General features: G+C 30.8%; 1 pseudogene; it reads left to right on the top strand.

Annotated features, from left to right (window-relative positions):
• The first annotated feature begins 11,849 nt into the window (after positions 1–11,849).
• The window catches only part of LOC118035320 (receptor-like serine/threonine-protein kinase ALE2), a 4,034-nt pseudogene continuing 1,732 nt past the window's right edge, over positions 11,850–14,151 (top strand).

The raw sequence follows: 14,151 nt of genomic DNA, 5'->3' as shown, positions 1-14,151 counted from the left end.
CTGGGTTGTGTGAGAGCTTATAATTAGTCAAGTTTTAATACCATGACATCAAAACAAGTTTTATACCATAACATCAAAAGATAATGATGTCGTTACAACTAGTTTTAAGGAAGAAATAACTAAATAATCTCTAGAAACCATGAGTTTTGTTTGGGGTATACGAGCACAATTAATTAGAGGGGAGAGAAAAAAAGAACTAGAGAGATGATTTTCTTTTTTCAATTTAGTGTGTAGGTCATTTATTTAAGCATAATTTTTTTTTTAATGTTTGGATGCATTTTAAATGTGTATTTGGTTTTTGAAAAAAAAATCAAATTAATATTTTTTAACTGTTTTTTATGGTTTTTAATGTGTTGATGTAAAAAATAAAAAAATATAAAAAAATCATTTTTAAACAAAAAAATACTTTTAAAAAAACACTATGAACCACAATGTCAAACATACACTTTATAACAACGTATCATCTTCCATGCAAACTCTAAAATAAATAATTATTGATTATACAAGCATTAATCCATGTAATAGATTGATTTTGTGATAGATAATATATGAGACACATATGTGATCAACCTCGTCAATTTTTTCACAAACATTACGAGAAATTTTATCATCCTATAATATTTTTCCCTTTAAAGAACACAAACCATTTTCAAATTGGACCATCCATTGGCAACAAGCAAGTCAAATTGACAGACCTATTAATAAGAAAGCCCTCCCTAATAAATATAACAAGCTTCACCCTTGTTGTTGGTGTTCTCTGAACAAGTAAATAATTTTTTATTTTCAAATAACGACAATGATGAAATGCCATTGTTTAAATCTCATGTCCAAAACCATGCTTCTAAATCCATACATGATCATGTTTGTATGTGTGGTTAGACCGTGCTTTTTATTTTTTTTATTTTTTAATTTTTTTAACCTTTTAAAAACTTTTTTGGTGTTTTTTTAAGGATTTTGATGTGTTGATATAAAAAAATATATTATTTTAATTTATCTCGAAATAAAAACACTTTAGAAATCAATCCCAGTCACATTTTCAAACATGTTAATCATCACTTTTACAAAAGCTAGTGCAATTTTTTAGTTGGGTTAATAAGCTTAAAAGTACATCTATTGTTGTAATTATCTTAATATGATCCCTTATAAATTATTTTTATCAATATGGCACTTCTACTTATCCTCCAGTACCTATACAAGTTCTTGCATCCAAATCCACAAGTTAATTCTTGAGTTGGTCTAATAAGTAGAACCCATTGCTCACTTTTTGTTTTTTAATCCCTGGTTAAGGATGGAATTACATTTTGAAAGGTGTTTCTAAAAAATATTTTTAATATTTTATTATTATTTTGATTTGTTGATGTCAAAAATATTTTTTAAAAATAAAAAAACATTATTTTTATATATTTTTAAAGATAAAACACTTTAAAAAGCAACTATTATCACACTCTCAAGCACCCTTAAATTGGTTTGGATTGTTTGTTCACACTAGAATCTAATAATAAATATCAACTAGATACATGACCCGCGCGATGCCGCGGTTCATTTTTTTTTTTTGCATAAAAAATATTAAAAAAAAACAAAAATTTAAAAATCTTGGGTTTTTCTGCAAAGCTATACCCAAGAATCTTGAGTTTGGCTGCAACGCCTGACCTAAGAGTAATATTTATAATATTAATAATAACATTAAACTTGTATGACCCAAGTTTAAGTAAGTCTGGCTGCAACACCGGGCCCAAGAATATTGGATGTGGGTCTGGCTATAAGGTCGTGTCATAAAAAGTGTGATAATTAAATAGATTAATTTTAAAAAAAATCAACAGGAAAGAAAAAACTAATGAAAAAAAATTGAATTAATTGGGTCAACCCTTTAAACCAGGTTATCCCGTAAAACCTGAGATTCACGTCATGAAAGTTTGATAACTAAATAGAAAAAAAAATGATGGGTTTACCCAGAATTAACTAGGTTAACCCATCTAACCAAGTTAACCCGTCAAGCCCAAGATACGTGTCATGAAAGTATGAAAGTCTAATAATTAAATAAAAAGAAAAATAACTTTAACAAACTAAACTAAATGAAAAAAATAACTTGTCAAATCAGGTTAACCCATCAAACCCAAGATCCGTATCATGAAAATCTGATAACTAAATAAAAAAATTTTAACATTAAAAAACTAAATCAAACAAAAAAAATTCATTAAAAAAAATTAAAAAGAAAAAAAAACAGTTATATAATATAATATAATATTATTTATAATTATAATTATAATATAATAATTATTATAATATAATATATTAATAAGTAAATTTTATTAGTAAAAGGCGTGACATGCTTTCGTGATGTCGCGGGCTTGTGACATGCTTGTGCATTATCATGGATTTGTGAAAAAAAATCATATAAAAAAACTGTTACCATCCACAATATTTTAAAGGAAAAAACTACAAAGCTATATTCTCAACCAGCTCAATATTAAAAAAAACAAAATTGACAAAAATAATTATGAAAAAAAAGACAAAAAAATGAAAAAAAGAAGATGACAATTTTGGAAGGAAAAAAAAAAGCAAAAAACAAATAATAAAAAATAGGAAAAAAAAACATGTGGGGAAAATTAAAGCTAAATTTTTAACCAGCTCAATATTAAAATCATTTAAGAAAACACTATAGCAAACTATAGTGTTTTGTGAGGAAATATATAATTATAATTCTCAACCAGCTCAATATTAAAAAAAAATCAACAGAGATAATTTTGAAAAATATAAAAAAAAATGAAAGGAAAAAAAACATGCAAGGAAATACTATAACAATCTATAGTGTTTCATTAGAAAATCTACAATTGTAATTTTTAACCAGCTCAATATTAAAAACAATAAAAACGAAAAAAGACAATTTAAAAAAAAAAAAACACAACAAAAAAAAATCATATAGAAAAACACTGTAGCAATCAACGATGTTTAAAAAAAAAAAAGCTAAATTGCCAACTGGCTTAGTATGCAAAAAAATAAATTTGACAAAAACATATTTGAAAAAAAAAAACATTGATAAAAAAAACATGTGGGGAAACACTGTAGCAAAGCAAAAAATCATGTGGGAAAACACTATAGCAATCTACAGTGTTTTAAATAACTACAAAAAGCTAAATTCTCAATCAGCTTAATATAAAAAAAAAATCGACAAAGATAATTCTGAAAAAAAAATTATTTAATAAAAAACCATTTAGAAAAACATTGTAGCAATCTAGTGCTTTAAAGAAAAAAATTAAAAAACTAAATTTTCAATCAACTCAATAGTAAAAAAATAAATCAATAAAAATAATTATATATATATATAAAAAAAGAAAATATAAAGAAGAAAGATAATTTTGGGAAAAAGAAATGAAAAAAAACATGTAAAAAAAAGAAAACAGAAGCGAAAAGAAAAACACGTGGGGAAAGTTACAGTGTTTTAAAGAAAAAAACAAAAAAAACTAAATTTTCAACCAGCTCAATAGTAAAAAAATAAAATCAACAAAAATAATTCTGAAAAAAAAAACAAAACAAAAAAAAAAGAAAATATGTAAAAAACTGACAATTTTGGAAAAAAAAATAAAAAAAAAAACATGTGGGGAAAGCTAAAGCTAGATTATCAGCTAGCTTAATATTGAAAAAATAAATTCAATAAAGATAATTTTTTAAAAAAATATGTGGGGCACTGCAAACAAAACAAAAACTATGTAAGGGAAACACTGTAGGAATCCATATTGTTTTTTTTTTTAAAAAAAAAAAAACTACAAAGCTAAATTCTCAACCAACTTAATATAAAAAAAATAAAATCTACAAAAATCATTTTGAAAGAAAAAAAAAAGAATAAATAAACCATAAAAAGAAAAAAAGAAAATGTAAGAGAATATTATAGCAATCCACAATGTTTTAAAGACAAAAAAATATAGTTAAATTTTCAACCAACTCAATATTTAAAAAAAATAGCAAAGATAATTTTGAAAAAAAAAAATTAAAAGAAAAAAAAAAAGAAGAAGAAGTCAATTTTGGGTAAAAAAAAGAAAAAAAACATGTAAAAAAAAGAAGAAAAAACAAAAGCGAAAAAAAAAACCTGTACAGTAAAAAAACCTACGTGTTTTAGAGTTTTTTTTATTAATATGACAATTTTAATAATAAATTAATATTGTATAGTTGAGATATAGCATGAACTAGTTACATGCCCTGCGTGATGCTGTAGATCAATTATTTTTTGCATTTCAAAAATAGCCAAGATCTAAAATGTGTTAGGTTTTTTTGTAAAGTTATACCCAAGAGTCTCAGTGTTGGTTGCATCGCCTGATCCAAGAGTAATGTTTATAATATTAATAATAACATTAAACTTGGGTTAACCCTTAACATAAAAGTGTCTGGACTAGAATACCATATTCAATAGCATTGGATGTGAGTGTGGCTGCAAGGTCGTGTCATAAAAGTGTGATAATTAAATAGATTAGTTAAAAAAAAACCAACAAGAAGAAAAAAACTAATGAGAAAAAAGAAAAAAAATATGAATTAATTGGGTTACCCCTTCAAACCAGGTTAAGTCGTCATACCTTGAATTCGCATCATGAAAGTCTGATAATTAAAAAAAAAAAACAAATTAATGGGTTAACCCAGAATTAACTGGGCTAACTCGTTAAACTAGGTTAACATGTCAAATCCGGAATCCATGTAATGAAAGTTTGGTAACTAAATAGAAAAAAATTTAACATTAACAATTTTAATTAAATGAAAAAAATTAATTATAAAAAAAACAAAAGGCATTAACCTTTTCACTGTGAACTGCACTGTTCAGTCCACAGTTAAAGGCATAAAAACAAAAAAAAAAAACTAAAGGCATCAACCGAAAACTACTTAGAAAAAAATTTAATATTAATAAACTAAATTAATTAAATAAAATTAATTAAAAAGAAAAAATAAAATAAAAAAAACCTCTAAGAAGAAAAAAAAACTAAATATAAAGAAATTAACATTAACAAACTAAACTAAAAGAAAAAAATTAATTAAAAAGAATAAAAAGAAAAAAAAATATATTTTAACTTGTCAAACTAAGTTAACCCGTTAAATCCGGTAAACGTGTCATGAAAGTCTGACAACAAAATAAAAAAATTAAACATTAATAAACTAAATTAAACAAAAAGATTTTGTTTAAAAAAAAAAAACAAAGGAAGAAGCAAAAAAAAAGATCCCAAAAAAACATAAAAAAAAACAGTTAAAAAAATTAAGACAACTTTTTTAAAAAAAAAAACGCCCAAGGAATCAGTGTTTTACTGTGGATAAAAAAATTAATTAAAAAAAAAACCAGAAAAACAAATTGAGTTAACCCGTTAAACCTGCAAAGCGTGTTATAAAAGTTTGAGATAGAAAAAAATTTAACATTAACAAAAAAGTTTTTTTAAAAAATATCCATTAAAAAACAAATAAAAATGAAGAAAAAAGAAAAGCAAAAAGTAAAAAAAAAATATGAATTAATTGGGTTAACCCTCAAACCAAGTTAACCCGTTAAATTTAGGATTCGCGTCATGAAAGTTTGATAACTGCATAGAAAAAAATTAACGGGTTAACTCATAATTAATTTGGTTAACCTATGAAACCAGGTTAACCCATTATTAATTAAACAAAAAAATTAATTAAAAAGAAAAACTAGAAAAAAAAAAATCTGGGTTAACCCGTTAAACCCGGAATGCGTGTTATAAAAGTTTGAGATACAAAAAAATTTAACATTAACAAAAAAATTTTAAAAAAAAATATCCATTAAAAAAAACAAAGAAAAAATAAAGAAAAAAAAACTTAAAAAAAAGAAGAAGAAAAAGGTAAAAAATAATGAAAAAAAAAGTAAGCTCAATTTAAAAAAACAAAGAAAAAAATGAAGAAAAAATAAACTTAAAAAAAAAAAAAAGGATAACTCAGCTTTTATTATAGATTGGCAGTAAAAAAACAAAACCCTTTTAATTATAGTTTAATAGACAACTCAAACCAGCCCAATCATTAATTAGAAAAGAAAAGATGATCAATGGATCTCACTTGCCGGGCCAATTAAGCATTTAACACATAGATTTGGAGCTAATGTTTAGTTTCTCTCTCCTATTCCATAATTAACTTGGTTCGAGTTCTCTATTCACATTATAGATTAATTATAAAATTATGATAAATATTGCTATTGTAGCTGCGATGATTAATTGATACAACTTTATCACTATTCTGTAATTGAGCTTTAATACTGAAAAGAAATTTAAGTGATTAGAGAGTGTGTTAATTATTAAAATAAAAAATATCATTTTGATGTATTTCAGCATAAAAAACAATTTAAAAAACAATAATAATCACATTCTTAAACAGACTATTAATCCTAAAATTAAAAAGAATATAAATAAACAAGTTTGTCCATGTTTATTTGCTTTTCAAGTGGAAAAAAAATCATTTTTTAAAGTTCTTATTTGAATGGAATTGAATTTTGTTTTCTTTAAATTATCATTTTTATGTTTTTAAATTATTTTAATGTATTTATATTAAAAATAAATTTTAAAAAATAATAAAAATATTATTTTAACTTTAAAACAACCATGACATAATGTCACTCAGGTTTGTACAAAGCGGACCTTTACAAGTCCAAATGAGATTTATTTATTGTTATGTTTTTAAATCATTTTTGATATACTGGTATAAAAAAATAATTTTTAAAAAATAAAAAATATTATTTTAATATATTTTTAAATAAAAAATATTTTAAAAAACAATCATAGTTACACTTTTAAATAGACAAATACGGATTTTTCCGTCTGGATTTATTTGAGTGCCAAAGAATAAGTAAAAGGACCACATTAAATAAATAATTGATAGAGGACTACATTAAGAAACTTACAAACAATAAAAGGACTTTTGAGCTTATTGACCCTCCCTTTGAAAGGGCAACACCAACAACAAATAACACTGTACGACACTCTCGCAATTAAAGCACCCTCCTTCTCCACTCTCTCTGTTTCAACAAACTCTCTCTCTCTCTCTCTCACACACACACACACACACACTCTCTCTCCCCTCCCCCTCTCTAATTCTCTGTACTCCGAATCCCTCCATTATTCCTTCTCCAACACAAGCCGCTATACTCTCTCCACCATAAATTTATACGTATGCGAGAGTATCTTTACAAATCTACTTGTTTTTCTAGATCTTTACCGCATTTTATGGATCTGCAACCCCACACCACACTCACGCTGTCTAGATTTTTCTCTTTCCTAGGGTTTTGATTTTGACTGAACGTTTACTCTCTCACTGACCAATGCTTGACACTGAACGCGACTGTGAGCTCAGCCGGAGCTCCTCGAGCATCCGTTGGATCTCCGGCAAGCTTCAAGGTCGTCGGTTTTGACAATGCTTTTGCTCGGATTCTGGATTTTGGTTTGAGTCAAGATGCATACCTTGGCGACATCGCTGCTTGTTCTTTGCTTGTCTAGCTTTGTTTTTACTTGTTTAGGTAACCGTTTCTTGCTCGTGCTTCTTAATTTAACGCCTTCTTTATATTTTTATAGCTATTCCAGCTTGATTGAGCTAGAGACCGCTGGATTTTCTGGTCAATTTTGCTTGCATTTTTACGAGAGCAAGCGAAGAGTCTCATTTTCCTTTTCCTTTTCCTGTTTAGCTTTGACGCTTCTAAGAGTTTAATGTGGTGTTAATTGTGGTGAATTGCTGTTTAGCACAAACTTTAGCATTGCTAATGTGCTTGTTTTTTTTTTCTAATTAACTATCAGTAGTTTCAAGACATTAAATTACGTGATTTTTCTGCGGCTAATTGGAGCTGTTGTCTTTTATTTCTTATGAATTTGAAGTGTCATGGTTGTGCATTCATGTTTCTGCCTCTTTAGGTAGAAACGATCTCACGGATTAGATTTCTGTACCTTCTGTCTTGAGATTCAGGACATTTTTTATCGAGTTGACAGAATTTTGGAAGCACATGGAGAGGAATTGCATAATTCGAACATTTATCCACGCCATGTCCTTGAATGGGATTGGGTTTTGATATGCGGGGATAAAAATTGACAATGATTCTAAAAATCTCAGGAAATAGACACAATGTGTGATGTTTATTTGCTAAAATTTGAAAGAAAGCATACATGCAATTGTTTTTACAAATTGATGAACTAAGTCTTTGTGATGTCAGATAGATAAGATATGGCCTTCATTATAAGCTCAATGATGCTAATAAATAAAGTATAATATCAAGGTCCTAAAAGGTATCGCTCCTCATGATGCACATTGCTCATGGTCTTGCATATCTTACTTCCTTTGTTTCTTTCTTTTTGTTTTTTGTGAGGGTAAACAGTCTGAATATAGTAGGATGTATGCTGTAAGTTTGATATGTCTATTTGTTTGAAGTTTTTGTCTTAATTACAAAACATGAATCCCCAATTTTTTTTTCTTCTCAAGTCAATTTTAGCACCAAAATTTCAAATTTTTATTTTATGTATAAATGAGATGTATAATGATGAGAACTACTCTAGACAAAGTGACCGAGATTCATTTCGTCAAAGGAAATCATCTCATTTTTTTAAGGAAACTCTTTAGAAATTCAAATTTCATTCCTAATGCTTTTGTTAAAAGTACATTAACATCAGTTTTACATTTTGGCAATGTGAAGAAATTATTCACTTTTTATGATTCTTTATTGGATTCTCCTGGGTTTTTTCTGATCCTCTAAATCATGATGTCTATGCCCACTGCCTATGAACGTTAACTTTATCCAAGAACTTGGGAGAAGGAAAATTCTAGGTTGGCATCTATTCATTGACTGTACTTTTTATGAAATCAAGCAATGACTTTAACTTTTAGCCTATTTTCTTTTAGGCTTTAGGAGAGCAATTAGTTTTGGCTTGTTAATCTGGATACTTGCTGTTTAGTAGGTTAAAATGATCTTGCCAGTTTTTTGATAGCGTGGTTGTCAAGTTTACTGTATGTATTAGAGATTGGCATGATCTCACTGGTTTCTATACCTTCTTTCTGGAGAACTAAGATTTTGTTTTTTTAAAGAGGCAGATAGAATTGGAAATGCAATTTCTGTCAAAGTAATAATGTACATTCATTGTGTGCTGAAGGATAGCTTAAATTTTAACACACGCCCATTAGAAATTGAGAATGATGCAATAAACCTGAGGAAAATAGGCATGGTGGCGACATGTTTATTTGCTAAAAATTGAAAGAAATCATACATGGAAATCTTTTTATGCTGAAAAGGCAATTCACTTGCTTAAGAAATTGATTACCTAAGTCTTGGGATTGGATTAGATATGTTGTTTGTAAATTTGACAATGCTGATTCATCAAGTAATTGTTTTAGGCTCTATCACTTTTACAAATTCTCTAGCCACTGGTTTCTTTCACATGAAAGGAACCATCTTATTTACAAATATAATCCACTATGTTTACAGTTGGATTTACACTCTAAGCATGACGTGTCTCCTTGTTTTTAAGGTTCTAGTCTTAATTATGAATTGTCATATTCTTAAAATCTTGAATTTATTATGATAATCTCAATGCATTTTAACATATAAAGGAGATGCATGATGATGAGGAACTACTCCATATTGAGAACACATTAAGTGGCCCAGTTTCTTTGCATAAATAAAATCATCTTATTTTGTTTCACTGATGGAATTCAGAGACTTCAGATGCTTTATTTAAATCACCCTAACAAAATCAGTTTTAATTTGGTCAACGTGAACAAAACAATTTCCATTGTTTATACGTTTTTCAAAATTCTTTTTTTCTGACCTGCTTAATAGGGATGCCCATGCCTAGTTTTGTGAGATACATTCACTTTATCATTGAGTTCGTTTTTCTTTTGCTTGACTTTTCTATTATTCATTAATTGTTTTCTTATCCATTCCATTCATCCTTGCACAGTTATGACATGTTTGATATCAATTATTTGCATATGATTATTTTTGGTTAGATTCCTTGTATTATTTATCACTAAGGGTCTTGCAACATTGCTTCATTCAAGAAAACCGACTTATCTGCTCTCTATCTTTTTCAGGACATCCATTACTTCATATGTATTTGTCTCCTTCTTTGCAACCAAGCTGGCCATTATCTGTGAAAGACATTTTTGTGAGACATGGTAAGCTGCAAAGTCCAATGTCATGCTGTAATGGAAAAATTCAATGATAATAAATCAAGGCACTGTAGTCTGCTGGTCGTCTTTTTTTATTTCTTATATACCAATCTTTAACTGTATGTGATTAGCTGTGCATTATTGCTGACTATGGATAACATGCAACCTACTGGTTACAGAATGTCGGCTGCAATGAAGAGTGTCATTTGCTCGACCCGGCCATCTCGAAATCATTGGTTAAGCCTTCTTTGGGCCCTATCCTCTCACCTGCAACTTCTTTGGGTGCATCAAGGTACCATTTGTTCTCATTTCTCACCAACTTGCCTTGGCACTGCTGTAAGATTTTCACTAATACTGCCTTTTTTTTTTCAGCTCTCCCCCCTGTTCCTAGCAGTGCACCCTTACCAAGACGTCATAGTGGTCATCATCATCGCCATGGGAAACCTGTAGTGACTGCTCCATTCCCATCAGGAAGAGCAAAGTAAAAACTTTGGCAACTAAAGTTTTTTAGTTCTTTTTGAGATGCTTTGCTTTTATGTTTGACAAAAGATTTTCTGGCAGGCTGTGATCAAATATGAGCACAGAGCCACTCACTGCATCTCTCTCTTGGCTCACCTTGTGGCTGTGTTTATCCTATGAAAGTTAGACTTCTCCTAGATGTGGCTCCGTATGCTGTTTTTCCTTGCTAATGAGAGAGCTATTAGAGTGAAGTTGCAGCAGGCACGTATCTGGAACAGAGTCAAGTGATAATAATGCGTGCAAGTGCCGACAAGTCAGATCAGTTGGGAAAAAACTGTCCGTGGATATCAAACTTGGTTCCACTTGGAGAGAAGTGTTGATGTAATACTACTGCAATACTTATTATGATAGATTTTGGAAAAACAAAATGCCTTTAAATATAACTCTTTTCGGTAATTATGTAGTAATATACATTATTATCCAGGTAGTAATCTCGATTCTCTGTAAATCTTTGTGACTTTACATATTATTTATTATAATGGTTATGATCCTAAACTCCTAAGAGTCTACCAGGGATCCCCTTCTTTCACCACCATATCCAAACTACACGGGAGTGGTCCTGAGTGGAAGTGCAGGAGAGATCTCCCCATTACTGCTAATTTTGTGAGCAAGACCCCAGAGGATGAATCTTAGAACCATCACCACCATTGCTCTGTCAGCATTTTGTGGTTTTAGTGCCCACGTTTGCTTGGGGCAATTGCTGTTGTCGTGAAATGGAGGAAGTCAGGAAGACCATCAAGTGCTGTTGGTCCGGCATTTACATCCTCTATAAATAACAAGATCTGTATGTCCCTTTATATTCATTCTGTAACAAATTATCTGGTCAACAGTGTCATGTATATATATTTATGCCTTTTATTATATCTCGACTTTTGAATGTCAATCCTGTTATTCGTTGCTAGCTTCTACTATAGTTTTCTAATGGCAGAATACAAGTGGGAAAAGTTACAGAAATCATGCTATCAAAATCTTTTAACATCATTTTGGCAATTCTCTTTTGGAACTGAGGCATGCAGTGGTTTAGTAGCTGTGTTTTATTTGTACTTATTTTGTATCATCTCTAAATTATTATTAATGTAAATAAGATTTATTAGTCCATTCCGTTAGTTACTTATGTACTGGGGATTGCTACATGTAAATGCAGGCTATTTGGGTCTTTCTTGTCAAGGCAAGTTGGGCAAGCTCAACATCAAATGTCTGCATAGTCCAACATGGCTAATATGTATAGCTCTCTGGTCAAAACCTTTTCATTCGCTGAGCTTGAGAAGGGCAACAGATCAAGTGTCAGTTCGAAGAGGATTTTAGGTGAGGAGGAGGAATTTGGACCGAGTTACGGGAGTATGGAAGATGGGAACGTGAGTTGCTTTTAAGGTGCTTACAAGGGACAAGTCAGAATGGAGACGTGAATTTGTCGGCCTGAATGTTTGAAATGTTAGTCGATTGCATAATCGAAACCTTGTGAAAGCGTTAGCTAGTTAGCTTATTTGAAGGCACTACATCGGTGCTTGGTGTATGAACTTATTCGGGATGGCAAGTGTGCGAATCGCATTGCATGGGTATCTCTGACTAGTCTTATTTTTTTTTCTGTTTTTATTAGGTTGCGCCATGTGCATTTGTATTTTTGTCCTGGAATACTCCTGATGAATAAGGAGCCTCTCATTTTGGTAACCATTCATTCAATTGTCTTGCAGCTGATTTTAATTCTCCTGAATGCAGAAGGTAAAAATGAAAGTTTTTTGTCAAATGCCCTTTTTATTGATGTTTTATAGGTGTTGACAAGAATAAGGGGTCTTTGACTGGGATGCACGGTTTGACAGATTGCCCTTGGAGCGCTAGGGGCATTGGCCTATCTTCATGAAGGATGGTTCGTAACGCCTCGTTGTAATTCATCGAGATTTTTAAGGCTAGTAATGTTTTCTAGAGACTGACTTGACCCAGGTCTCTGATTTTGGCTTGGGAGGGAAGCAACAGAAGGAAGTCATCATTATTACTAGGGGTCTGGAACTTTTGGGTATTATGCTCTGCCTCGCCAGTTTTTTATCACTCCATACTACAGATTTATTGTCATCACCAGGTTCATGTTGAATCTGTATTTTTTTGTACTATTTCCTTTTTGGGGTCGTGATTGTTATTATCCATAGAAAGTGTGTATGGGTTATGTTTGGCTGATGTTTCTTTTATTTTGTTCTTTTAAGCATTTATACTGACAGCATATTCAGATATTACTTAGTCCCCTTGTTAACTCTTAAATTTTTTGTTTGTAGGTATGTTGCCCTGATATGGCAATTACCAGGAATTTTAATTGTAAAGCGTTGATGTTACAGTTATGGGGTTGGTGCATGCTTGAGCTTCTGTCTGGAAGAAAACCTGTTGGATATCGTCAACTGGGACAGGAAAATTTAGTGATTGGGCAAAACGCCCGCTACTAACTATAGAGAAGGACTGGAGCAGTTGGTGGATCTTCCTCTGGCAGAAGCTATGATTGATGACATTGCTAAAGTGGCAGCACATTGCTGCCATGTGTTGTTCACTCAGAGGTGACTAACAGGCCATTGATGGTGAAGTTGTCAGGCCTCTGAAACTGATATACAAGTGACACAGAGAGACTTGTGGAGACTATCAGTCAAAAGGAGTCCTCCATTCTGGGCAATCTGACTTCAAATGTGATCTTGTTCCTTCGGACAGTAGCTGGTGGAATGCTTGGCAGGACAACCCCCTCGGTTAACTTATGGGCAGGCCTCATCTTCATCACAGATGGATTAAGTTCTGGTCCACTCGAAGGAAGATGGAAAGCTAACCGTTTTCAGCTACTCAGTTAGGCCGCGGATCACTGTCTCTGCCAATTAGACACATGAAGGTTCCGGCCTTGAGAGCTGTAAGAAGTAAACGATGCCTTCTATACAGATTGAAGGGGGCAGCATGAGCGAACACTTGGGGGGGCTCCTGTCAAGGCATTTTCGGATTGACGGATTTTTGGGCTTGAGGTTTTTCTTTTAAGACTTCTCAAAGTGTAATTTCAGAAGGACCAGTAGATTTCAGTTTAAACGGTAGAATGCTGTAGTTTAGGTTTTGGTATTCAGGGGTTTCCTTTCTTCTGATTTTGGAAAATCCTGATTCATACTACCACACGCAAAGTTGGAGATGTAAGATGATACTCATTGTATTCTATATCCATTTATTGTTTATTACGTCAATGCTGTACCATTGCCGAATGACTTGGCTCTGCTCCAATGACAAAATCTCAATAACCGCTGCCGTGTAACCATGGTTATAGACCTATTCACGGGTTTTGAGTGTGTTTGTTTTTGTTTTTTGTTTGTTGTTTTGTGGTTGGGGTACAATTCATTTATGTACAAAACCTCAGACCATAAAAAGTAATTTTTTCTTGTTTTTTTTGTTTTTTAATGGTCTCACATCTCAACTCCACTCAAATACAAACACACACTTTTATCCGCCTTGTTCATACTGAGTTGATAAGGTATTTATTAATTTTAATTTTAATAATTATTATTT

This window comes from Populus alba, chromosome 2 (genome assembly GCF_005239225.2).
Source record: "Populus alba chromosome 2, ASM523922v2, whole genome shotgun sequence".
NCBI lineage: Eukaryota > Viridiplantae > Streptophyta > Magnoliopsida > Malpighiales > Salicaceae > Populus > Populus alba.
Note: the sequence above shows the minus strand (reverse complement) of the source record. Positions and strands in the feature narration are given on the sequence as shown.